This window comes from Tenrec ecaudatus (assembly GCF_050624435.1).
Source record: "Tenrec ecaudatus isolate mTenEca1 chromosome 1 unlocalized genomic scaffold, mTenEca1.hap1 SUPER_1_unloc_13, whole genome shotgun sequence".
Classification (NCBI taxonomy): domain Eukaryota; kingdom Metazoa; phylum Chordata; class Mammalia; order Afrosoricida; family Tenrecidae; genus Tenrec; species Tenrec ecaudatus.
In genome coordinates, this window is record NW_027457553.1 from 3,946,567 (window position 1) to 3,972,134 (window position 25,568).

A 25,568-nucleotide genomic window follows, 5' to 3' on the forward strand; every position below is an offset into this window, starting at 1 on the left:
ATCCAATCTGTCAATCACACCATAGCGTGATGGTGCCTCTTTATGGCCATGGCCTTCTCATAAGGAGGGCCCTGGGAAGCTCCCCTTCTTTTTGCATTCACCTGACTGCTTCCTGCCCACGTTGAGAGCTGCCAGAGTCTTGCCATGCTTCCATCGACCTTGGGTCCACACGACATTGCAACCACTGTCCTTTGACATCCCTGCATTCTGCATCATTGCATGTAACTGCGTAAGTTGGAAAGGAACTTATGAGCTAGTGTTGGACTTATGGACTTGAGTTGGACTGGCCTGGGATATTTCCTTGAAATAGAAATACTATAGTGACTTCTTGATAGAAAACTATTTATTGCACATATATGAGTGTCACTTGATTTGTGTCTCTAGTCAGCCTGGCTTACATCCAGTTCACTGCCATCAAGTTGATTCCAACCCTTAGCAACTCTATAGGACAGGGGAGAGATATCCTTGTGGGTTTCCAGTACTGGAACTTTGTATGGGAGCAGAACTGTTGATCTTGTATTAAGCAACCCAACTGGGTTGGTTCTGACGCATTATGTTTGTAACCACTATACCACTAGGACTCAGCTGTGCCTTATTCCTCAAAGTGACATCTTTTAACACTGGAAATTGGTCTTCAGCAAGATCTACCAGTGTACTCGGTCATATGACTTATTTTCTTTTTACACTGTTTTGATTGTCATGTGAGGGAAAATCTACAGAGTAAATTGATTTTCCTTACAAATCATGCAATGTTTTATGATATTGATTGCAATACCTACAATGCAATACTACTTTTCCTATTCCCTCCCTTTGTTTGCCGTTTCCATTGGTCTTTCCTTCCCATTCCTTCCTGCCTTCTGAGTAACTCCCTGACAAATGCTGGGCTCTGAATTGTACATCGTTGACAGGATAGGTCTCCTATTTGGGGGATGAAAGTTGAGCCATGGAGGTGAGGTCAGGTGTCAAATGGGAATTCCACTAGTGCCTATCATATCCTAAGGTTAGTCTTCTTATTTTGAGTTCTACATTTTCCCCAGTTGATCCAGGGCCTACTACTGTGAGCACTTTCAGAGCAATCTGCAGTGAGAACCCTATGCTATCTTGGTCTTCTGGACTCAGTGCTGTGGAGCTTGGGTTTCATGTGGTCAGTGAATACCTTTCATCTTCTTTGATGCTATCTGTGTAATTCTGTATTTTGAATTTCTCTTCCATTTTTTCAGCTAGTGAAATGCACATGCTTTTCATTTTTGCTGTCCTAATTCCAGGTCTTTGCACCTTTTCATATAATTCTTTATTCCATCTTTTTGAATTCCCCTTTGAAATTTTATGTTCAGCTTCTTTATTCAGCGTCTTTACTTCATCAATTATTTCTATATTTCTCTCTCTATCTTTTTCGTACTTCATCATTTCTTTCATTGGCTTCAGCTACTCCACATTCAAGGTGACATCCATTTTGTCTTTTCTTTAGTTTCTATCTTTTTAATTATCTTTGAATTTCTTTATTTATGATGTTCTTGATATTATTGCAGAACTCGTATCATCTCAGGTGATTTGTGTTCACTGTGTCAACTTTCTTCTTGAAGTATCCTCTAATTTAGATGAGCTATACTCAAATTCATACTTTGACTCTTGGGGACTTGTTTTAATTTTATTTGAATTCGAGTTGAATTTGCCATTGATGGTTTGTTCCACAGTTGGTCTCCAGTCTCGTGACTGATGATATTAAACTTCTTTATACCATAAATACTTGAGTATAAGCCTAGTTTTTTTCAGCACATTTTTTATGCTGAAAAAGCACCCCAGCTTTGGGGGGTAAAATTAGTTGCCTTGGGTTATACTCGAGTATATATAGTAGTTTATTTCAACATATGTAGTTGATTTAATTCCTGTGTATTTCTATCCAATATACATGATCCATGTCTATGGTTACTGTTTACATCACTGAAAAAGAAATGTTCAATCAATAAGCCATCCTTATTGGAAAATTCTATCATGAGATCTCCCATGTGGCTTCCATCCCCATGGCCCTATTTTCTAACTAGTGATCCTCCTCCTTATTGTCCAATTTTTGCATTCAAGTCATCAGAAATCTTGATTGCATGTCTCATCAATTTCAGACTGAAAAGTTTGGTAAAAATCCTCAATAGCTTTATTGTTAGCATTAGTGGTTGGTGTGTAAATTTGAATAATAACTTTATTAATTATTCATCCTTGTAGGTGTATTATATCCTACACCTAACAATGGTGAACATTGGAATCGATGTTGAAACATTCTCTTTTTTAACATGAAAGTCATCCATTCCTTTCAAATTTGTTACTCTGGTATGTAAACCATATTATTATGACATTCCAAATGGCCAATACCCGTCTATTTCAGTTCAATAACACCTAGAGTGTTTGATCTTTATGTGTTCCATTTTTTCATGGCTTCCAATTGTTCTAGATCCATATTTCATGCATCCCATCTTCTTGTTAGTGGTTATTGCAGTACTGCTGTTTCTTCTCATTTTGAGTCATTGCCACATCAACAAATATAGGTCCTGAAAACTTTATACCACTAAGGTTAACTCTACTTTGAGGAGACAGCTCTTCCCCAATTATATTTTGAGTGTCTTCCAACTTGAGGGGTTCATCATCCTGCACTATATGAAACAATATTCCACTGCTATCAATGTGCTCCACAAACACCACTATTTTTTTCAGATGTAGATTGGCAGGTTATTCTTTCTAGTCTATTTAGCTTGTAAGCTTTTCTGAAAATTTTCCACCACGGGTAACTATGCTTGTGTTTGAAATACCAGTGGTATATCTCACAAGTTATGATAGTGCAAGAACCTGACATGTCTGACAACTTGGCATGCTAGCCTAATTCCGAATGGCCAGCACATCTCTCTTCTTGTTTTCTCTAGTTTCTGTAGACCACTGTACCTGAGCATGCATGGCTTAGGAGGTTGTGGAGTTAATTCTTGCTTCCTGGAGTAACCCTTAACCAATGACCCTTAGGAGTTGTTGGACAAATAGCCACACTCTCTCACATTCTGGGCAGAATAACTAGTGGATTTTCTACAGTGTCTCCAGTAAGATTGACTTCCAGTTGCTCACAGTTTTAAATTGTTTGATAATGTAGTTTTCACTGGCTGCCTTCTTTCCCTTTTCTATTTCCCATTTCCTTATTGATATCTCCCCCAAAATGGCTTAATTAAAACCTTTGTCTCAGGATCGAATCCTATGGGGAACCCAAACTCAATCACACAAGACATTTGTCAAATCATGGACTTAGTGGTTATATCTATTATATGTGTAGGTCATGGAAGAGGAGAATTCATACCATCACTTTGAATAGTCATTCGGAGTGCCAACTGGGCCCCCAGCATAGATCCTGGACATCAAAACTCACTGTTTCCTGTATCATAACACTTCCTTTTAGACTTCTGTCATTCAAAAAACTCAACAAATAGCTTGCTGTCTCACTTCAAATTTTGTAGTGTGCATATATGGCTAAGTTTTCATTGTGTGTTTAGCCCTGGACAAATCAGCTTTGACCAGGAAAGTGAAGTCATGTGGAAAAACAAACCAAAAACACTAGCAGCTGTGTGTTGTGGAAGAAAACCCTGTGGATGAAGTGCAATTTTTAGGGAACAGAGACCAGCAAGGTAAACCAATATGTGTCCACTGTTCTGATGTTAAGGAGAACCCTGGTGAGGCAGTAATTAAGCACTTAAGGGCTAATCAATCAGCAGTTCAAACCCACCATCTTCCCCAAGGAAGAGTTACGATGTGGCAGTCTGACCCACTTAAGATTTACATTTATTACCACTACCAACTGATCTGAGAAGGATAGCATTAGGGAATCCTGGATAGCATTCTAAACGAGCTCTAATGGCAGAGTGGACTCCTCATTGAGCTCCTAACCACAAAGTAAGTGGTTCTAACCTATCTGTTGCTCCATGTGAGAAATATGAGTTTGTCTGCTCTGGTAAAGATTTAAGCCTTGGAAAATCAAAGAGTGAAGTTCTATTCTATCTTGTAGGGAATCTATGAGTCAGCTTCAACACAATGATAATTAGTTTGCTTTGGAATTTTGGGATAGGATAGGAGAAATATGTGCAACAAAGTTTAAACTTATTTTAAAAGTTCAGGGGTATTGCTCAGAGAGAGATTCTTGGAACCCACAAGACTGTTGTCCTTAGGCACCTTCAGATCTGCAACGGAACTCACTCCCTTGGCTCAATCTTCAGCCAAACAATAGGTAGATCTATAAGGTAAAAAGTAACACTAATCAACTATTTGAATCAAAAGGATATAATTTATTCAAAGATAAAGTTCAGAAGGGTCAGGAAAGAAAGGGAATGGAAACAGGAAATACAAGGAGGAAGTGCGATAAGTGATATTACGTTGAGCAGACTGCACTCAATATCATGAAGCAAAATATGTGTGAACTGTCAAATGGAAAACGGATGTATTCTGTAAACTATCACCCATCTCACAATAAAGAGATTTTTTTTCAGCCTTGGAAACCCATGAGGCAATACTATTCTGTCCTATAGGGTACCCATGAGTTGATATCAACTCAGTGGCAATGGGATATTGATGCTGATGCTTTCTGCCGATTCTAAAAAATAGTGTTATTAGCAATTATTGTGGAAATAGCATGAATGAGACTATGTAAATGGGGTTGGTTACAGATAAATTCTTGTAAATGTTCAAGGATAAGTGATTGAGGATGGACTTACCCAAAAAGAGAAAATTATTGCAAGATTTTGTACAAGGGATAAAATAAAAGTAGGCTTCCTGTGGGTAAGACTTAAGCCTATAGATATGGAATTTAAGGAACTGGTATTCCATGATGGTCACCTTCCCGACACAATCACTCAAGACAAAAGGTGGGTGTATAAACAAATGAGGTGAAGAAAGCTTATGGAGCCTAGCTATCAAAAGATAAAGAGTCTAGGGTTTTAAAGACTAGAAGGTTAACAAGTGGCCACCTAACTCAGAACCAATAAAGTGCACATGAAAGAAGCACACCAGCCTGTGTGATCACAAGATGTAGAGGGGTCAGGTATCAGGCATGAAAGAACAAAAAAATCATATCATTGTGAATGAAGGGGGGTACAGTTAGGGGATCCAAAATCTATCTGTAGGCAACTGGACAACCCCTTACAGAAGGGTCGCTGGGAGGAGATGAGCCAGTCAAGATGCAGTGTAGCAACGATGAAACATATAACTTTCCTCTCGTTCCTAAATTCTACTGCGCCCACGATCATGATCCCAATTCTACCTTACAAACCTGGCTAGACCAGAGAATATACACTGGTCCATATAGGAACTGGAAACACAGGGAAACCAGGACAGATGACACCTTCAGGACCAGTGCTGAGAGTAGCAATAACAGGAGAGTGGAGGAAAGGTGGGGTAGAAAGAGGGATCTGATTACAAGGATCTATATATAACCTCCTCCATGAGGGAGGGACAACAAAAAGTGGGTGAAGGTAGATGTCGGACAGTGTAAGATAGGACAGAATAATAATTTATAAATTATCAAGGGTCCATGAGGGAGGGGGAGGGGAAGGAGGGGAAATGAGGAGCTACTACCAAGGGCTCAAGTAGAAAGCAAATGTTTTGAGAATGATGATGGCAACAAATGTACAAGGTGGATGTATGTATAGATTGTGATAAGAGTTGTAGGAGCCCCCAATAAAATGATTATTTTTAAAAACCTCAAAGAGCAAAACACACTATGGTTTATTGTACATCAATGATACTTCAATAAAATTACATAAAAGAGTGGAAAAAGAAATGGAATTTAAGGTAAAGAAAGTATTCCCTTTGAAGACAATATTGCAAATATATATTTAGGCAGGCAATTAGATAAAGACATTTTAAGTCTGGACTTCTATACCTGCCATCTGTCTGTTATAAAAAGTATAATTAGCAACTAGAATCTCTCATACAAAATCAACTCAATATGGTCTTTCTGGTCTGACCTCCGTGGTGTTCTACTCTGCTTTGATGGAGCTCATCATATCATGACTGTATAACAAGATTGAGGAGTTATTTGCATTCTTATGTGGAAGGTAAATCTGTTTGGCCATTCTGTTAGACTAGTTCATCTTCTTTCCTACCATCCCATCTGCCATTTTAATTCAAAACAAGGAGAAAAGCATGTATGTGCCTTTTGAGGAAGGAGAAGATTTTGGTGTGGGAGAAATTCTCTTCGAAACTGCAAGGTAAGTATTTACCCCCTCTAGCCCTGTTGGAGGAGGGGAGAAGGAAGAGAGACAAGGCAAAGAGAACAACCTAGCTAGCTTCATGCCTCCTTACTTGACCTGGGGATTGAGGGGAATATCAGTGACTATGGACTTGTTGTGCTCCCCATTTGGAAGCATGAAGAATAGAGGCTGCCAGGCAGAGCAGCTCTATGGGAAGTCACTGAAGACAACACATAGAGAGTGCCATCAAGTCTACTGTGATCCATGGAGACCTTATATGAAATGGAATGGAGTGCTGTCTGATCTTGCACAATTTTCACACATTCCTGAATGTTGAAGTCCATTGTTGCAGCGATTAGGTCAATCTGCCTCAATAAGGATCTTCCATGTCCCTCTATTTCATCAAATATGATGTCTTCCTCTAGCAATTGACCACTGATAGTGTGTCCAAAACACATTAGTCATTCAGTGTTCTCTTGTGATCCATAAGGTTTTCTTTCAGTAATTTTTTGAAGCGGAGTGGCAGGCCTCTCTTCCTTGTCTGTCTTAGTCTAGAAGCTTCACTGAAACCTGTCCACCATGGGCAATCCTGCTGTTATTTGAAATTCTGGGAACAGAGCTTCCAGCATCATAACAATACACAAACCATTATAGTACAACCAACTGACAGATGAGTGGACGATATCTATATATCTATATCTATCTATCTATATATCTATATATATATCCATATATATATGGGGAGAGAGAGTAAAACTGGCAATGCAGTCTGATTAGGCAGTATTCTGATGATCTGCTGCTAACAGAAAGTATCCCCACTAATAACATCTTAAAGTAATGATAATAATATCAATTTTGCTCACAAATCTGCAATCTGGGCAGAGCTCAGTGAGGACACTAGTTTTGGCTTCATCAAGCATTAGCTGGGGTAGCTCAAAGGACAGAGGCTGCAGCTCTCTTAAGACTCACTCCCTCACACGACTGATACTTCTATTGGTTGGAGCTCAAGAAGAACCCTATATGTGACATTTTCATTTGGCCTGGTCTTCCTTGCAATATCCTGACAGGGTCCCAATGGTGAACAACCCAATACGACCAGGTGGAAGTCACAGAGCAACACTTCTGCCATAGTCAAAGGACTGCCAAGATGCAAGGAAGAGGGAAAGCAGGCCCTGTTTCTGGAAAAGTGAACACAAACTCATCTTGTCACAAGAGAATGTGCGATGTGAAACATTAGGACAGTCATCTTTGAAGGACACAACCTGCCACGAGCCAAGATACAGAGACAGATTTCTACGAAAGCGAAAGGGCAGGACTTAGACTTAAAGATAAAGCCACAGACTTCATAGGACAAGAGCAATAGGGAGACAAGCAAATGAAAGTTCTAGGACACAAGCCTAACATTGCTAAAGATAGGGACAATGTCAGGACTGAACTGGAAGCAAGCAGACACCTGTGCAAGGCAGAACCCGTGAAGTTGTGAGTGCCTTCAAAGCTAAGTCAAAGTACCTTGGGGCGTGAGAAGGGAAGGAGCAGGAGAAGAAATTAATGGGTAGGTTTATGGAATTTGTAGGTCTGGGGACAGAGCATCAGGAATAGCTGGGTTCTGGCACTCAGTTGATACCATCAGAGTTTGAACCTTTCCCTTTCAGTGATGTTTCCTTTTGAGTTTCACGCAGGCTTCCTGCTGACAGCTTTAGTTTTATCTAGAAGCTCAGGAATTCTATTAGAGAGAGGCTCTTTTCCTTTCTAATCATTGGTGGTACTATCAGGTAAGCATTGGATTGCTAACTTCAAGGTTGGCAGTGCTACCCTACCAGCTACCTCATAGGGAAAAAGATGCGACTTTCTGCTTACATAAATATTTACAGTCTGAGAAACCCCACAGGGACCTTCTATGATTCAAAATGGACTCATTGGCAATGGGGCAATTGTTTCTGGGGCATTTTTTAGGGTTAGATATCATTAACCTTGCATGAGTCACATACTGAGTCTGACCCAGTCCCTTTGGACAGAGGAAAGTCATGCCCTGACTAGCCAGGCCTGGAACTGGCAGATTGGGTCAATGCCAGCAGAAGCATGGAGATGGAGCATGGTGGAAGAGTGATCCCAAAGATACAAGCCATGTGCTGTGAGTGGAAGAAGGGCAAATGAATGGTGCATTAATTAACCAGTCATTGACAAAATGAGGTTGCATAACAAATGGCTCCAAAACCCAGCAGTTCAACAAACAGCCCAACCCCTTCCCTCCCACACACACAGTTCTTAAAATTCAGGATCAGGGAGATTAACTGGAACTTTGAACTTGGCACTTCAGGGCTTGGAAGAGGTGACAGTGCATGTAAAGGCCTTGGGGCAGGAGAGATCTTGGTGTGACTGAAAGCGCAGAAGAAGACTAATTTGGGGGAGGTGAGATAATAGGAATGGAGTTTTCAGTGAGCATTTCCTTGAGAGCCTTCAAGCAAAAGCGATTTTTCTATATTCATGTTTTAGAAGTAGATCTCCACCCATTGGGTAAAGCTTTGGGTATTGGATTGGTGTCGGTATGCAGGGAAAAAATAAATGGGCTTGTTATGGATTAGGAGCCTGTGGTAGTCACCTAATCTTGTGTCAAGTTAAGGATTAGGAGTGTATGCGTGGAGTCTAGGCTGCCAATCTGGAGATAGTCAGTGAGATTTTTATGTGGGCAGAGCCTTCTCCTGAGAACTCTGAGAAATCTGCTACTTCCTCCTTGGAGGTGGAAGACACCTCTCTCTCTCTCTCTCTCTCTCTCTCTCTCTCTCTCTCTCTCTCTCTCTCTCTCTCTCTCTCTCTCTCCTACTCCTTGGGAGACATTGCAGAAGGCAAGCCAAATGGATGCGACCAGACCTCTGAAGCCAAAGAAGCCTCAGAGAGATCGCTGCCAGCACTGAGATGCTTACAATGCCACTGGATCCACAAGACTTTCCACCCATTGGCCTGTGATTATCCTGCATTCAGCATCACTGCACATGTTTTATGGGTCTGAAAAGGAATTTATAGATTGGTATCAGACATATGGGCTAATATCAGACTTATGGATTTGATCTGCACTGGGCTGGGACGTTTGTTTAATGTACAATTACTGTTTGATATAAAACTCTCTCTCTGGATTTATAAGGTAGAATTAGACCAGAACATGTACTCTGGTACAGACAGGAGCTGGAAACACAGGGAATCCACGACAGATGATCCCTTCAGGACCAGTGGTGAGAGTGGCAATACCAGGAGGTAGGAGGGAAGGTGGGGTAGAAAGGGTGAACCGATTACAAGGATCTACATAAAACCTCTGCCCTGGGGGACGGACAACAGAAAAGTGGGGGAAGTGAGATGTTTGATGTGTAAGAGATGACAAAATAATTTATATATTATCAAGAATTTATGAGGGGGGAGGATGGAAGTGGGGAAATGAGGAGCTGATACCAAGGGCTCAAGTAGAAAGCAAATGTTTTGAGAATGATGAGGGCAGCACATGTACAACTGTACTTGACACACAATGGGTGGATGGATGGATGGATGGATGGATGGATGGATGGATGGATGGATGGAATGACTGTGATAAGAGTTGTATGAGCCCCCAATAAAATTATCAAGGGTTCATAAGGAGGGGGGAGTGGGGAGAGAGTAGAAAAACGAGGAGCAGGTGCCAGGGGCTTATGTGGAGAGCAAATGTTTTGACAATGATGAGGGCAATGAATGTATAAATGTGCTTTATAATGGATGGATGGATGGATTGTGATAAGAGTTGTATGGATCCCTAATATAATGATTAAATAATAGGGAAATTATTTTTAAAAACCACCAACTCTCTGTCATACACATGAGTCTCCCTCGAGTTTTCTCTAGCATACCAGACTAATACACAGTTCGCCCCTGTCCTATAGGGCCGCTATGAGTTGGCATGGACTTGAGGGCAGTGGGTTTGTTAGGGCTTTGGAGTTCAGCAGGCCTTTGTTGGTGTGTTTGAATCTATTTTTGTAGCTGTTGTGTGCAGGTCAGTGGCTCATCTTCCAGCACTCTATAGGACCATATTTTGTTGTGACCCATAAGGCTTTCATTTGTTAATATTTGGATGTAGATCACCAGGTCTTTCTTCCTAGTCTGCCTTAGGCTAGAGCAGTGGTTCTCAATCTGTGGGTTGTGACCCCTTTTGGGGTCCAGCGACCTTTTAACACGAGTCACCCGATTCATGGCAGTAGCAACATTACAGTTATGAAGTAGCAAGGAAAATGATTTTATGGTTGGGGGTCACCACAACATGAGGAATTGTATTAAAGGAAGGTTGAGCACCACAGGGCTCGAGGTTCCACTGAAGCCTGCCCATCATTGCTGACCCTTCTGGGGTTTGTCATATCGGTGGCACGGCTTCCAATTTCACAGCAACACTCTAGCTACCACTGCACCACGAACTAATAGACAGGTGGTGGACTGTTCTTAAAAGCCACCTGATTTACGATGCTTTGTTTTGACAGCCCTGGAAAATGGATACAGAATCTAGTTTCATAGTCAATGCAAGACACACCTTGGGGCAGTAGGGATGGCATGAAGTGAATAGATTCAAAATATATTTTAGGGAGAGGAAGGATGACAGTTAATGCCTGGGGGGGGGGGTGTGCAAGAAGGAAGGAAGCAGAGACACCAATGATATTAAGTGCCTGAGTTAAGACAGGAATTTCCAGGGAAGCTGGTGGGTCATGATGGGAGAATTTCACACTCCCCAGGGACAGGGGGAGCATTGATTAGTTCACATGTCTGCGCATCTTCTCAGACAATAGAGGCTTTGTCATCCTCAAATGAAGCATCCAGTTGGAGCTCAGAGAGGGCATGCAGTGCAAATGAAGACTGGGTTGGTTGAGATGGGTGGACCAGGGCCACTAGTCAATTCTGAGGAGCTTCAGCAAACCTGCCCAGTGTCTCTTGGAGAGTCAACATGTCTCATGGCCACAGAGGGTCTTTTAATGTTTCACCTCCCACTGCAGCAGCGAGAGGCTCTATCAGCTCATCCTGGAAAGGAAACATACTACCTGCCATCAGGTTCATTTCTTCAAAAAGGAAGGAAGAATACAAATGAAAGACTACAGTTTGAAGGGGTCTTAGGCAGACTATCAGGCTCATTAAAGCTTCATTTATTAAAACTTCATTATTCAGAGACATTCTCCCAGTAGGATATATGCTGGAGTGGGGGTGGGCATGAGGAGGAAGGCTTGGAGCAGGGTAGGGGAACAATCCCACACCTCCAAATAATACCTTCCCACGAAGCAATTCCAGTGGGCACAGATTAGATAGAAGTTTCATCCTCTGGTCACTTGATGTTTGTCCCTCTCTTTTATCTGAATGCTCTTTCCACATTGCTCAGATGAAGCATCAAATTTATATTAAAATGCAAGTTAGGAAGCATCATCCCCAACCAAGCCTGTTCATCAAAATGGTAGTGCTCTCTCCGGGTACCCTGAGTTCAGTTTGTCAACAAGCTGAAGCAGTTGAGCTGGGGCTCTGTGAGGCCCAGGAGCATGAGTTCATTAACATTCGACCCATAATGCCTTGCTAGGTTTATGCCAACAAAGCCCTGTCACTCCTTACCTTAGGATTTACTCGCACCTTGAAACAGGCATTTATTTAACACAGTTTGACCTCATGATGGTGTTCAGCAGATGTGGATCTTACTTATTTGCATTGTTCTGTGACAGTTGCAAAATTCGTTAGTGGCTCAGGGATCAATCCTCTGTGGACTGCCCCGAAGCTAGATGAAGCAAGCGGGTTCTCACTGATTCATCCTCCCTCCTTAGCAATGCTTGCTAGACAGGATAACATAGTGCCCATTAAAGAAACCGCCTGTATCAGTTTAAATTTGTGACCTGGGCGGGAGGGAGGGTCATGATCACAAGTGACAGAAACTGACGCTTGACTAACTTAGGGAAAAAGGCCTAATGGTGGATAAATGGTGGGAAGACAAGAAAATGTGGCAAATGCCTTGGCAATCTCAGGGCTGTGAAGCAGGTACTGGCGAAACACTCCTCCTGAGGCCAAAGTGTGCCCTCTGTAGTACATTAAATCACATTCACACACAACCATTCATGTTCACATGGAACCTGAGGCTATGGCCTTACTTGGAGAGGAGGTCTTGGCAGATGTGCTTAGTTAAGGATTTCAAGAGCTCCATCCTTCTGGGTTTAGATTTCAGATGGATGCTACATGCACTGATTGGTGTGTTCTTATAAGAAGAGGACTGGGCACACAGAGACCCCGTGTATAGACACTGGCAGAGATTGGATCAGTGCATCTATAAGCCAAGAAATATCAAGGATTAGCAGCAGTGACCAAAAGCAGAGAGGGGCTACTTTGATTCTCCTTCAGAGCTCTCAGAAGGAATGAATCTTGCCCACACCTTAATTTTAACCCTTTGCCCTTCAGAAAAGTGAGAGAACAAATGCCTGCTGTTTAAGTCACTCGATTGGTAGCCATTTGTTACAGCTACCCAAAAGAACCATTATGGATTGATCTGTAGCCCCCTCAAAATATGTGAGAAATTTGAACCTTGGTGGACATGATCCTGTTTGAAAAAAAGGGAGTTCTTTTGTAATATAAATGAGGCCGTATGGCCACTGGAGATCCCCTCATTGAGGGGTTTAGAAGAGGAGATGGGTCAGTCAGGGTGCGAGGTAGTACCGATGAAGAACACAGCTTTCCCCCAGATCCTGGATGCTTCCTCCCGCCAACTACCATGATCCAAATTCTACCTTGCAGGGCTGGATAGGGCAGAGGTTGTACACTGGTGCATATGGGGGCTGGAGGCACAGGGAATCCAGGGTGGATGATACCTTCAGGACCAATGGTGTGAGGGGCGATGCTGGGAGAGTGGAGGGTGAGTGGGTTGGAAAAGGGGAACTGATTACGAGGATCCACATGTGACCTTCTCCCTGGGAGATGGACAGCAGAGAAGGGGGGGAAGGGAGACTCCGGAGAGGGCAAGATATGAGAAAATAACAATGTATAAATTACCAAGGGTACATGAGGGAGGGGGGAGTGGGGAGGGAGAGGAAAAAAAAGAGGACCTGATGCAAAGGGCTTAAGTGGAGAGCAAATGCTATGAGAATGATTGGGGCAGGGAATGTGCGGATGTGCTTTATACAATTGATGTATGTATATGTATGGATTGTGATAAGAGTTGTATGAGTCCCTAATAAAATGTTAAAAAATGAGGCCATATGAGAATAGGCTTGAGCCTAAACCTAAACACTTCTGAGTTAAAGGCCAGGATAGACCCAGTAACACACAGTACGGGGAGAAAGATAGCGAGGAATGCCAAGGAACTTTCTGGTATCCACAAAGAAGGACCCTGACCTAGAGTCGCACCCCAAATGTGAACCTGTAAGCTCCAAAGCAGGGGGGAAAGTGTTTTAAGGCTACTGACTTGTTAGATAATTTTTGGTTAAGGAGATTAAGACAGGAACTTAAGATATCCTCCTATCATTCCTCTGGCTTCGTTCCATTTTTCTCACATTCAAGAGTCCTCCCAGAGGATTCAGTCAGGTGGTTGTTGTTGTTGTTCAGTGTCATAGGGAGGGTTTGGATTCATTGTGACCATACATACAACATAATCATACAATGCCCAGTCCTGTACCATTCTCACAGTTGTTCTTAAGCTTGAGCCCATTGTTGCAGCCACTGTGTCAATCCCATTTGTTGAGGGCCTTGCTCTTTTTCATTGCCCCTCTACTTTCCAGAACACGATGTCCTGCTCCAGGGACTGATCACTCCGGACAACATGTCAAAGTTAAGGCGAAGTCTCATTATCCTTGCCCTGAGGAACATTCTGGCTGTATTTCATCCAAGTTAGATGGGTTTGTTCTTTTGGCAGTCCATGGTACATTCATTACTCTTTTACATCACTACTAATCAAATATATCTATTCTTCTTTGGCCTTCCTTATTCAGTGTTCAACTTTCACATGAATATGAGACAGTTGAAAATACCATGGCCAGGGTCAACCCGCCCCAGTCCTCAAAGTAATCTCTTGCTTTTCAACACTTTAAAGAGGTCTCGTGTAGCAGATTTGACTAGTGAAATGTGTCATTTGTTCTCTTCTCTGCTGCTTCCATGAGAATTGATTGTGGATTCAAGCAAGACAAAATCCTTGACAATTTCGATCTTTCCTCCATTTATCATGATGTTATCAATAGGTCCAGTTGTGAGGGTCTGGGCTTTCTTTACATTGAGTCATAATCCAAACTGAAGGCTTTAATCCTTCATCTTCATCAGCAAGTGAATCAAGTCCTTCTTATTTCCAGCAAAATTGTGTCATCTCTATAATGTAGGTTGTTAATAAGCCTTCCTCCAACCTGATGCTCCAGAAGGCACTGCCCCTTAGTGAGTTTAGGTCATAAAGGATAGTCCTCCATAGGCACATTGATTATTACCCTACCCCCCTCACATAATAAATTCAGAGAGAGAAAATTTCCCCAAAGCAATGGAAAGCTTACTAGAGAAGTGGAGGGTGCTCAAAGCCAAAGGTGACACAAACTGGAAATCAATACTAGTTTTCAATACCTGCAGTTATCTAATAGTTCACTGCACTATCTAAGGAAAGGTGAGGAGAACTGGGGCAATTCCATTAAAAAAAGACAATGCAGGGTATATAAGTCCGTCATTCCTCTGGAGAAGAAAAGCACATAGTTGGGTTGTAGAGCTTTGTTTGCTAATCAACCGAATGTAGTTGTAAGGCAGGGGTGTGTGTGCGCGCGAGTGTGTGCATGCGTGTGTGTGTGTGTGTGTGTGTGTGTGTGTGTGTGTGTGTGTGTGTGTTGAAGGGAAGGGCTTGCCATTCTATTTCATAGCCGGGAGAAAGATGAGCCTCTTCCCATATCTTTTGCTCTGTGGCAAGTTACTGATCTACAAGGAACTTTTATTTGACAAGGACATTGCCGAGAACAAAACGGGAAGCTTGTGTTCATCTCTGCTGAGAGGTGGAGTCAAAGAGATGGGCTTTATGACAGACAACCTGATTGTGCAACCAAACTATGAAATGGCCTCATACATTCAACACACATTTGCTGCACCTCCCCAGTGTGCTGCCCACATATTACCAGGCAGAGTGTTTTATGGGCAGCATTTTAGAGTTAGGCAGGCAGAGGGAGTGTCTTTGTGGGTGTTGCCTTTACCAGTCCTTGGATTGTTCTGGGACAGGCATGTCTTTTTCCTCTAAAGTAACTGATCGCGTGTAAAGAAGGAGTATGTATATACTCAGTAAGACGGGTTAAACCAAACCCAACCTATGACAATCATCTCAACTGGAACACATAGCGACCCTATACAAATACCCATATGGTTTCCAAGTTTGTAACTCTTTTGGGGGGTCAACTACCGTATCCTTCTCTTGCAGAACCACTACAGAGTTGACCGTTGTTTTAGCAGCTGAATGCTTAATCACTGTGCCCATTTTGTTTGCTGAGCCACCCTCAAAACACTGAACAGGTTTTCTGGGTACCAAGTATGTCCACTTCTATGTCTGACATAGGGTGTTTGCTGAGCCGCCCTAAAACACTGAACCGGTTTTCTGGGTACCAAGTATGTCCACTTCTATATCTGGCATAGGGTGTTTTCTCCAAGTTGATAGGAGGTGCAAATCAGTTACTAGGGGTTTGGCTGAGTCAGTATGGAAACTGGGAGGGTGTGTGAAATTTGAACCAGAGTAGAACAATTCCAAGACACTTCCTAGGGATTCCTGGCATATAATATGCAAATGATAGTCAAGATATATAACTGTGTCTCTGTTCTTGGTTCTGTCAGTACCTGGTGTGGCCACAAAGGAGAAACCTGGTCTCCTGCTGTTTTGAGCATCTAGTGTGAATGACAGGAGATAAGTCACATGCTAATGAACCCTGGTGGTGTAGTAGTTAAGCACCATGGTGCCCTGCTATCAAAGGATATAGCTTCTGGGGTCTTAAAGACTGGAAGATAAACAGGGGGCCATCTAGCTAAGAAACAACAAAGCCCACATGGAAAAAGCACACCAGCCTACCCCGACATGATCGCTGAAGACAAAACGGGTGCATAAGCACATGCGAGCATGTTTTCTTGATGTGCAATCACCCTTTGCATGCAACTCTCTTATACATACGTGTTTCTGTGGATTTGTTTCTCGAATGCACCCAGACTAACATAAGCAGCGTGGAACGCATTTAAGAAGCCGAGACAAGGGCAGGGCAGGATATTCGGAGGGACTGGATCCAGAATTAGAGAGGAAGGAGCCCTGGTGGCAAAACGGGCTGCTAGCTCCCTGTCCCAAGGGGGACAATGAGACTGCTGGCTCCCATGAAGATTTACAGTCTTGAACACTCCATATAGGGTCACTGTGGTTGGAATCCACTGGACGGCAGTGACCTTTTGGGATTGAAGGTGGAAGCCACCAATGACTTCCTGCCATTGAGCCAAGGAGCCTCCGGAGAGTGTGTGAACTTCTGGAATGCAGTGAACAACCTCTGCACATCTGCTTTTCGTGCTGCCCAAGTCATGCCCTTGGCCTTTGCTTAAACATATTCATCCAGAAGTGAATCATCACAGCTGCTCCCTCGGGAAGCTGAGGGCTGAGCTCTCTGGTTCCACTCTGTCAGCATTTCTGGTCCGGGTACCTCCCCTCTGCCCCGGCACAGGCAATGTGATTTTGGAAGCAGTGCTCCCTGGGTAGTGGGTGTGACTTGCCTCCTATGGCCTACATGATGAATGCTGAGAGGGGGTGGATACTAGGGGGTTAAACTCCCTGAACTTTACCTAGCCCAGGGGAAAACTTATTAATTAAAGTAAGTTTTAGACAGAATCTTTAGAAAGATAAATTGTTAACTTTATGTACACAATTACTCCCCAACACATAGGCTCAACCTCATAGGCTGTGGATGACCTTGAGCAGGTGCTCAGTCACAATGGGTTTCTATCAGGATTGAGAGTTCAGCTCTCTCAACTCTCCAACTGGTTATTAGCACCATAGTCTCGTTTCTATTTATGTATTTACTTTGTTTTTAGGGGGAAAAGACCCCCAATTCAACTATATTTTATTAGGATCTCCATTGCTAAGTTTTACACAAGAAAAAGGCACAAACTGCTGTTCTGGATGAAGGAGAGCATCCGCATGAGGCCACAATGGTGTCGGAAGGACCCACAGCCACAGTGACTTAAATAAAATGACAACCATTCTGTCCTGCTGACTCTGATTCATAGTGACTCTGTGTAGGGATCCTGAAGTTGCTACCTTTACAGGAAGCAATAACCTCATCTTTCTCCTGTGGAATGACTAGTGGCTTTGAACCAGCGACCTTGCTCTTAATAGTCCAACACTATCCAGCATTACCACCTGGGCTCCTGAAAACTTAAATAAGACATAGAAAACAAACAACTTTGTCACAAAATTGTGACTGAAGACAGATCAATTCATGGAGTTTCAGGAGGGCCTGTGAGAGCATGAGCGGGACCTTCATTGGGATGTGCACACTACCGTATATCGTTGAGTCTGGCCCGGGGAGTGGACGCAAGCACACTGCCTGAGGGACAAGCTTTCCACTGCCAGTCAGCAGTAGGAAAGAACTCAATGGCGGCTGAATCTGTGGCCTCTCAAAATGGATGTAGGGTCTCCACATAGACTCTCACTGTGAGCCACAGCCTATTGCTCAAAATTTAAGCTCAAATACGACTTAAACGCCAAACATTCTGTTTCCTTAAAATAGGGTACTGCCAGGATCAGCTAGAAGTCTGCATGACCTATCAGATCTCAACGCCGATCTCAAATCACTTCACATGATCCATTCTACCAGTCATGTCAAGGACAACTAGAGGTCTGCATGAGTGAGCCCAAATCACCTCCTCACTTACCCATTCCAGAGGCTGTGCCTGTATAACCTATCGACTAACACATTCCCATATGCCGTGGTTATGAAACCAACCATCATGCTGGAATAAGGACCAATCACGATGCAAGGGTCAGGGTCAATGGGAAAGCAAAATAGGGGCTGAGGGGAGCCAAGAGGGGTCCCTTCACTCAATCCATAAACCTGATCTAATGTCACTAGACTGGGTCTTCCTCACATCTCAAGGGCACCAGATTCATGATTGAAGTGAATTGTGCTTATTCAATCTTTGTTCTGCTTGCTGTCCTGCTGTGCTGCATCCTCTTCTTGCTTTTCTGTGCATGGCTCCCTCTGTTGTGGTGACAAATGGCTTGAGAGGGATTTGACATAGGGAGAAAGCCCACCCGCATCAACTGTCACCAGAAGCAGACACTAAGTCCATTTCTCTCACCTCACAGAACTATGCACACCAGACACTGGTAGGGCTGCCTGGGAGGGGCACCCTTAGTGCAGTGGTTCTCAACCTGTGGGTTGCGACCCCTTTGGGAGTCATATGACCCTTTCACAGGGCTCACCCAATTCATAACTGTAGCAAAATTACAGTGATGAAGTAGCAAGAAAATCATTTAATGGTTGGGGGAGGGGGCCATCACCACAACAAGAGGACCTGTATTAGGAAGGTTGAGAACCACTGCCCGAGTGTGTTTAGGACTTTGCTGCCCTCAAGGTCATCAGACATTCCTGAAGGCAGAGGCACTGCAGGAAGCCCTTCTGGGAAATGGCCTGAAGACAGGTCTCAACCAACTCCACCCTCACCCTCCGAGATCCTAATCATAGGACACATGGAAATGCACCCTGCCACTTCGAAGACTGTAAGTCCATGGGAGCAGAAAACCTCCTCTTTCTCCCTTGGAGTGGTGGCTGGTGAGTTCAAACTGCTCACTTTCTGGCTAACATAACCCACAGACCAGCTCCCCCTGAGCTCAGTTTGGTTTGCCGCACAGCACACATTGTTTGGAACCTTCTGAAATAGCTATGCACATGTGCAGGTTGGGGGGATTTCGCACAAGATGCAGTTTTCCACCCTCTCTTGGAAAAAATAATTTTTGAAAAAGGCTTGTATTCTCTTCTGGATCTGAGTAGCAGCTACTCTCATGAAGTCATAGCACACACATTCATGCTACAATCCTCCCAACTCCCTAATGTCTTACGCCGAGTCTGCTCCATGCTTTTCTGTGTCCTACATGGCAGCTGTAGGCACCCAAGGCATGGGCTCTGCAGCCTGGGCCCAAATCTCTCCTTCACACTTCCTCACTGTGTGGTCCTAAGCTCATGACTTTATCATCCTGTGCCACTGTTTTTTCATCTGTAAAATGAGGCCAGAATAGAGTCCACACATAGGCTTGTTAAGTGGAATAATTGAATTATTATACACAAAAAGCTTAGAACGGTGCTTGGAATCTTGCAAATACTATTAAGTGGTTTAGCATAGGGACTGGGTCATCCATTACATATGCTCAGGTTCAAACTTCCGGCCAGGAAGGGGTGGTACACCTAGGTGGGCATTACACCTGGATTGGCCCATCTGGGCCAGGTGAATTCAATCCAGCCATTGGGGTTGACCATGACCGTCAACCATGCCTCCCTATGGAGGAATTGAAAAGGCAGGATCTTGACCGCTCCGATGTCTCCCTTCACCCACTTTTCTGTTGTCCGTCCCCCAGGGAGGAGGTCACATGTAGATACTTGTAATCAGTTCCCTCTTTCCAATCCACCCTCCCACAATCCTCTCAGTATCACCACTCACAAATAATCAAGGTTTCTTGATGGATGGGGGAGCGGGGAGGGAGGGGAAAAATGAGGACTTGATGCCAGGGGCTTAAGTGGAGAGCAAATGTTTTGAGAATAACGAGGGCAATGAATGTACAAATGGGCTTTACACAATTGATGTATATATGGATTGTGATAAGAGTTGTATGAGCCCCTAATAAAACGATTTTTAAAAAAAGAAAAAAGGCAGGATCCTGGAGCCCCCTGAGTTACTTTCTCTCCAGCAGCTTCTAGGTAGGCTGTGCCCCGTGAGGGGCCCTGAGGTGCCTGTGTAAAACTGAAACTTCTCTCAAAAAACTCACGTGGATCACAATCCAGGCTTCGAAGTGAATTCTTTCTCGCGCGAAGCCAAGGCCTGAGGTATATCTCTCCCAGGAGAGATCTAACAATAGTATCTCTTATTATAGCATTAGGAGCCCAGGTGGTGTAGTGGACTGTGCATTAAGCTGCTAATCGCAAGGTCGGGGGTTTGAACTGACTAGCTCGTCCGTGGGAGAAATATGCGGTTGTCTATTTCTGTAAGGCAGTGGTTCTCAACCTTCATAATGCCCCCACCCTTTAATACAGTTCATGTTGTGGTCACCTGCAACCATAAAATTATTTTCATTGCTACTTCAAAACTGTAATTTTGCTATTGTTATGAATTGGTTGACCCCTGTGAGAGGGTTATTTGATCCCCAGAGGGGTCGCGACCCACAGGTTGAGAACCGCTACTGTAAGGATTTAAAGTCTCAAAACCCCAAAGGGGCAGTTCTTTGTCCTATTAGGCCGGTATGAGTGGGAGTCAATAAAATGGTAGTTAGGTTTTTTTCTGCATCAGTATCAGATTCTGGTGGCAATCTCAGTCATCCTGCATTGTGGTCTGGTTTGAACTCTGGTAGATCTGTGAGAAATGACTGCCCTGGTTTGAGGTGAGGGCCACGGTGCTTCAGTGGTAGATCTCTCATTGTCTTTCACCGGGAAGTCCCGGGTTCGATTTGCAGCCAATGTGCCCCAGACTGTCAGTGAAAGTTTGTGTGTTGCTATGACACTGAGCAGGCTTCAGTGATGTTTCCAGACTGAAATAGAATAAGGACGAAAGACCTGATTATCTCCATCCACACATCGACCTATGGCCCGCCACGGTTGGCTTCCCCTCCCAGCTCTGGTGATAGCACAGACTGGCATAGTTTGCTTCGCTTCCCATGAGGTGCCCATGAGAAGATGACTCGACAACCACGGTCAAGATCAACAGCTTGAACTCCTTTCTGGGTCTACAGAAACAAGAACAACCTTCTGAAATGAGGTCGCATTGCTATTTGGGACTGGGAGAATGCCTTTGTGACAAGGATTGTGCTCTGGATCCCATAGGCGACATTTAAACACAGCCACATAGCAACTCCGGAAATTGCCATAGTAGAAGCCAGGTTTAAAAAAAAAAAATGTTCTACTGACTTGCTCAAAGGAGGCCAGAGGTGAATGGGGGTGGGGTGGGGTGGGGTGGGAGCCTCCTCTAAAAATGAACAAATTTGTTTCCTTACATATTTGTCATGTCTTTTGTTCCTGAAAGATAGTGGGGGGAAAAGCAGACGAGAAGAGGAAACGGCGACTGACAGTCATCTTGTTGGTGTTCCCACAGCATCCCCTCCTTAGGCACTTGCTGCCATCTCATCCAACTCCAATCAGTATATTTTCACCCAGCAATGATGCAGAAATGTCTGTGTACTCCATTTTTATTGTAGTCGGGCAGCGTTTACGGGTTTGACTTTCAACTCAGCGTGGCAGGACGTCTAGAAGCAATTATAACCAACACCTGCTCTGTCTGTGCAGTGGGCAGGCAGTGACGGATCCCCAGCTTCCGGAACACTAGTGCCCCCTCCCAGCTCAGGATAATGACGGTGACACTCGGCCTCCATGTTGTCTGGGGGAGCTCTAGGAGCTCTCCTCTGAAACCTCATATTATTGGCATTTCTTTGAGTGAACACATCAAATTAGTGACTGTAAAGCAAGGCGTAGGAGATGATTATTGGTGACAAGGGAAGCCTCAACCACCTCCAGAGAGCATGTCTCCTAAGTGCAAAGTATGGAGAGGGAGGAAACAATTGACCACAAATGGAATAGGCTCTGAGTCTCGCCACACAATGTATGTGTGTGGTCACGGAGGCGCCAACATTATGGCTAGAGGACGGATATGGTTTGTGCAGCCGTGACTGCCATCCAGAACGTGCCGTGCTATTGTGAAAAATGATTTTTTATTCTGAGCAAATCTCTGCTTCCACTTGCTTTAATGCCTTGCCAGAGAGCCGGGGACTCTGGGAGGGGTGGGGACGCACAGGGCTGGGCTGACCTCAGGAACTCATGTGTAAAGGGCTTTTTCTCACTTGGAAGCAGGCTGGGTTCACAGCTGTTCTTTCTGGTAAAGCTTGTTTCTGAACCTTGCCACGTCTGAGTCCGAAGAGGGAAATGAAGGTGACAAATGCTGCGAGGAGCCCTGTGCACATCTTGGCTATGGTCCTGCTTAAGTCTGTTTCATTTGAATCCCAGTTTTACCTTTCCTCCTTTCTGGGTTCCGAAGCATCAGATGGGTGCCAAACGCTTCCACGGACAAATAAAGCTGAACAAGGTGGAGGCAGATGAAGAGCAACGGGAGGTTGGTGTTTGGGAGACTGAATACTTGGGCTTCCTAGGCCAGTCCAGCTGGTGGTTAGAGCCCTGTTTCAGATTCCACTGAAATCTCCTAGTGTCCAAGGACCAAGTGGCTCCTAAGTCCAGAATTTCTGTTACATGTCTCACCAAGGAGAAGCTGGGCCAAAATGCATTGAAGAATAAAGCAGGAGCTTGGCTTGTGAATCCACTCTCTGATTCTGAAATTTCAAAGGCTCCGTGCACAGACATTTCAACACTGAAAGCACAGCAGGGAAAATCAAAGACTTGGGCTTCCCCCTTGCCCCTCTTTTAGGACTTTTATGGTTTTCCAAGGTGCCTCCCAGAGCCGAGTGTTGTATAGGTCATGTTTAAAAATGTCGTAGTTCTGAGGGACTTGCTGTTCTGCTTTCTTTTGCAAGGAGACCCGGTTTCTTGTCTTGTGGCCAAACACAGAGCACAGATGTCTGCGGGCCCCCTCCCTTTCCCCTGACCTTTGCTCTCTTCTCTGGATACCCTACTGACCTGTTCTCCCTTACAAGATCTGAACTGCTCACACACTTCGTTAAATTCTCATCCTAGTGAGAAGCATCTGAGCATCATATTAGAGCCTGTATGCGTTCTGTTCTGGATACCTATTTGTGTAACTTCAGGTCTCTGGCATGGAAACGTCCCATGCCCACAGACCCACACAGGTATTATAAACTCCAACAGTAGTTTAAGGTGGTCACAGGGAACACTGGGGCCCGTGTCTCCTGGTGAACCACACAGGCTGTCTAAAGGGGCTAGTTCCATCTCAATGTAGCCATGCAGGAATGTAGACCGGTTAGGTAGCAAGACAAGGGGTTGTTCCTCTCCATGCTTAGGGGGCCCCCTACGGGAGGTTGGAAGTCAATGCGGGCTAAGCCCAAGCCAGGAGAGCTTAATTGACACCTCCTGGCTGAAAGCCCTTAAAAGGCTGGAATCTGGAGCCACCGCCCCATCCCTTCAGCTGCTTCTCTGCCTTCCACTCAGCAGGGCTGGGTGTGCAGTGTCATGAGGGTGCCCATGTTCAGTTTAGTGTAACGCCGGAACCTTCTTCTCTCGTGTATATAAACCCACTTGGATTACCAACCAGGCTTTGGTGTGAATTTCTTTCCAGTGTGTAGCCAAGGACCGAGACATTTCCCACCCGAGAAACCTAACAGACCCAGACTTACAATAAACCCATATTTTTATTTATAAGGCAAGAGGTGACCAGGTCTAGACAATAATGGTGAAGAGGGCCCTGGGTTTGAGAAAGATTCTGCAGTAGAATCCATAACCCTTAGAAATGTATTGGCCTTAGGGGAGGGGCAAAGAGGGCTGGATTGTGAAAGTCTCTGGCATCCAGTTCTGGCTTGACTTTTGGATCCTGAATCCTTCAGGGCCATGACCTTGCCCTCCACCCAGACCTTCCAATAGCCATCTTCTCAGAGCCTTGTTACTTTCTCATAATACATCCCACCTGCCATCCTGTGAGCAGCTTCCAAACCCAGGCACTTTTTTCAAAGACAAGCTCGCTCTCTCTACCCCTAAGAGCAGGTAGTTTGGGGATGATGGATATGAGATACCACAGAAGACAAATCTGTTATCTTCCATGGTGCACAAAACATGCTGTCACAACCAGGACTCGTGACAATCCCTCAGTTTCCTAAATTGCTTCACCGCTACTTTTTAAGTAAGCATCATTAGATTGTCATATATTGATAAGAGGGATGACCCTGAACAAGATGCATAAATTAAAGCTTTCCTCATCCTGTGCTTTTATATGAATGTGTTAATTATTTTTGTCATAACTGAGAATAATGGAGGGATGGAGCAATACCAAACAGAGTTTGACAAAGTGTTGGTGTTTGCTGCGGCAAACGTGGTGCGTGTCAGATACAATCCGTCACCCAGTGAGTCTGCAATTAACACCAAGGGACAAAGGTAGGATTCCCTGTAATAAATATCCTTCCTCCCAGATGCTAATGGGGACCCAGCAGGACCCAATGTTGTGTTGTCGCAGTTGTACACGGGCCCTTAGAGGAGACAGAGCTGGTGTTTGAAACGAGTCTTGTTTGCCCCCAGTTGGAGCTCATCCACCCCAGGACGGTCCTAACCACTGCCAGGGACTCGCAGCTCCCCCTCCACAGGATGCAGCCAGCTCTCCAGCTCCCAGATGCTCCCCCGTATGCAGGGCCTGGGGCAGGACGTGGGGTGAGCAGTGGGCACTGGGCAACAAGGGATCCCATCCAACCTGGCCCAGGACGTGCACAGTCCCACCTTGCAGGCCTCCTGGAGCGTGGCCTCTTTCCTCCTACAGTTGGCCCTCAGCTCGCCCCAGAGCTGCTGCAATTCCTGTAGCCTCGCCTGGAAGGTCTCTGTGGCCCAGTGGCCCCCCTGCAGGCCGCTCTGTCCCTCCTGCAGCCACAGTGGGCACACAGACCTCCTCCAGCCACCAGCCTTGTGGCTATTGGTTCTGGGCACTAGCTTGTAAGCTTCGTTCCCCCCTCTATGTAATGGGCACAACAATGGATTATTTTGTTTCAAGGAGAGAAACCATATACAGTCCTGAGTGGGGCCCATCTTTTGTAGCTGGGAATAGAGACACTTAAAAAAGAAGGGAAAAAAAGGATTGACCTCCAGTCCCTTCACCGGCAGGGACAAATGCTCTGGTCTCACTGTGTCCCCTAAAAACATCATGTCAAAAAGTTTTCTTTTAAATTATGGACATCACTGCATTATAGTTACGACAGCCAAAGGTGGAAGCCGCCTTTGAGTCCGTGGACAGATGGATGGACCAAGTCAGTGAGTTCGAGTTCTAGAAAGGAGTGGTGTCCTTTCATTAAAATAGGGGGATAAATGTCAGGTCACAAATGAACCTTGAAAAGACATGCTGGGAATGAAATAAATAGAATTCCCAACTCACTGCCATCCAGTCATCTCTGACTCATGGTAACCCTAAAGGGCAGAGTGGAACTGCCCCCATGGGTTCCGGGGATGGTAACTCTTTTACAGACATAGAAAGCTTCATCTTTCTCACAAGGCGCAG